Here is a 2,731-nt window from a genome sequence, read left to right as displayed (position 1 = left end):
AGGTTTTTTTGGTGGCATTATATATAAAATAGCAGAAAATACATTTTTATTTAGACTTGAAGACAGTAAGCAGACACATGGAGCACTGAGCACATAAGCTATTCCCTAAACTGCAATTTGAGGATTTTAGTTACAGGATTGAATACCTGGGAAATAAAAAGGAAGTTCAGACCTGTTTAAAACGAATTCATCTTGATCTCTGTATTTCATGTGAAGATTTTGTTAGCAATGATGATGATGTAGGGGAAAATAATGGCCATGATGTAACTGCTACTGAATTAGATCCCTTTTTGACAAACTCATCTGAAAGTGAGAAGTTTGCTTCTGAGTCGAGTAAAAGCCTAACAGGAAAGCAACAACAAAGAACTGAGAGAAATAAACAACTGGCCTTGGAAAGAAGGCAGGCAAAGCTACTGAGTAATAGTCAGTCCCTGGAAATGACGTGTTAATGAACACGCCCAGGGCACAGATAGTTAGAGGTTCATACTGGTGAGGATCAAAAGGAGGGGTCAAATGGTCTAAACAAAGACATTCTGGACAGTCCACATAGTGATGCTCCTGCTAATGCTTTAAATGAAGAAGAGGAATTTAAATTAGAGGAAACTCAACTGGACCAATCCTTTTGAAGTGTGCAATCGTAATTTTATGTTTCATCCAGAAATGTTACTGAGGTTAGATCGTCCTCCACTAAGAGAAAATGTATCTGTTAATTCACTACCTTGCAAAGTTGGGATTACTATGCATTTTATCTACTTTGAGTGAAAATCCTCAGGTAGTAAAGCTTTTTGCAGATTCCTTTTTGAAATCTGGTATGTATGTATTCTTTCTTTCTTTTTTCCTTCCTTCCTTCCTTCCTCCCTCCCTCCCCCTCTCTCTCTCTGTCTGTTTCTTTCTTTCATTTTATTTGAGACAGAGTCTCACTCCATTGCCCTGAGTAGAGTGTCATGGTGTCAGCCTAGCTCACAGCAACCTCAGACTCCTAGGCTCAAGCGATCCTCCTGCCTCAGCCTCCCCAGTAGCTGGGACTACAGGTGCACACCATGACGCCCAGCTAATTTTTCTATTTTTAGTAGAGATGGGGTTTCGCTCTTGCTCAGGCTGGTCTCAAACTCCTGAGCTCAAGCAATCCTCCCACTTCGGCCTTCCAGAGTGCTAGGATAAAATCTGGTATTTATTTATAATTATGCTTGTCACTTATTAACTTCAGTTAAGTCTATTTATTTTCTTTAGTGTTTATTTTTATATAGATATGACTTCATAAAATGATTAGTAGTTAATAAACAGCTTCTGTGGCTAGTGTGCCATTGAATGCCTTGTTTTCACTAAGCTGGGAATGTTTTAAGATGTAAGTATACTGAATATTAATGTCCATTTTTAAAAAGTAGAAATAAAAATTGTCTCACAAACTAAAAAAATAATTATTTTTAATTTAAAGAAACACTAAAAATGCCTCAAATGTTAATAATGGTTGTTTCTAGATGGTGGGATTTTTCTTTATATATTTCTTTCATTTCAAATGTATTATGATGTGCAATTATTTCTATTCTAAGCAATGAAAAGTAAACTTTGCTTAAAACACAACTCCTGGGGGGGGACCAAGGGCAACATACGTAACCTAAACATCTGTACCCCCATAATATGCTGAAATAAAAGAAAAAAAAAAAACACAACTCCTTTCCTTTCCCAACTTGGAATCATAACGCTAGCTAAAGAGAATATTTTCCAAGTCACTGTTAATGGCAGAGACAGGGCTAGAAACAGGTGCTGCTGCCTTCCAGTCCTCATACTTCTCTGGCTAGAGAGCGCAAGGTTTTTTGTCTGTGCCCATTGGTCTTTCCAGGTTGCTGGCTTCTTCAGCTCAAAGCCTGGGTTATATGAGGTAAAAAGAAAACTTTTCACCGTGTCATTCCTGGGTTCCAAGGCCCCTAGCCTGTCTGCCTCCTTTTCTCCACCTTTCAGAGTCTAGATATGTTTGGTTTATATATATTATCTAGGGTTTTTTATTGTGCTTAGTAGAAGGAATGGGGAAATGTACCCCTATTCCATCTTCCTGGAAACAGACCTAATTTTGAATTTCTACTTTTGTTGCTGTTGCCACCATTGTCGTTGTCATCATAGTTCCCCTCCCCCACCCCTTTTTCCCCCTTCTCACTTCTCTTTCTGCTCTTCCTTTATTGATTGATTGACTGGAGACAGAGTCTCACTCTGTTGCCCGGGCTAGAGTGCTGTAGCATTAGCCTAGCTCACAGCAGCCTCAAACTCCTGGGCTCAAGTGATCCTCTCGCCTCAGCCTCCCAAGTAGCTGGGATTATAGGCACACACCACCATGCCCAGCTAACTTTTTCTATTTTTAATAGACACGGTATCTCACTCTTGCTCAGGCTGGTCTTGAACTCCTGAGCTCAAGTGATCCTCCCGCCTCGGCCTCCCAGAGTGCTAGCATTACCCAGCCTTGCTCCTCCTTTTTTTTAAAGAGGGCCCACAAATTTGTAGTAAGTTTAAAGCCTCACAGAACCCAAATCTACCTCCGGTAGTTGGCACACTTTTTAGATTAATAAATATTTTTGAGTGGATTAATGATTGGATTCCACAATAAGGATCTCATGAAATTATGGTACTAGACATTAAATCCTAGAAAGAATGGTTCTCTTGAACCATTGGAAAATTATAAGAAAAAAAATAATCTAATTTAAAGCACCTCTCAAGCAGCAATGATAACTGGGTATCTGTA

At 39.2% G+C, this 2,731-nt stretch overlaps 1 pseudogene; it reads left to right on the top strand.

Moving 5' to 3' along the window:
• Positions 1–2,731, top strand: part of LOC105814544 — a 35,826-nt pseudogene that overhangs the window by 8,974 nt on the left and 24,121 nt on the right.

This window comes from Propithecus coquereli, unplaced genomic scaffold (genome assembly GCF_000956105.1).
Source record: "Propithecus coquereli isolate 6110/MARCELLA unplaced genomic scaffold, Pcoq_1.0 Scaffold30, whole genome shotgun sequence".
NCBI lineage: Eukaryota > Metazoa > Chordata > Mammalia > Primates > Indriidae > Propithecus > Propithecus coquereli.
Note: the sequence above shows the minus strand (reverse complement) of the source record. Positions and strands in the feature narration are given on the sequence as shown.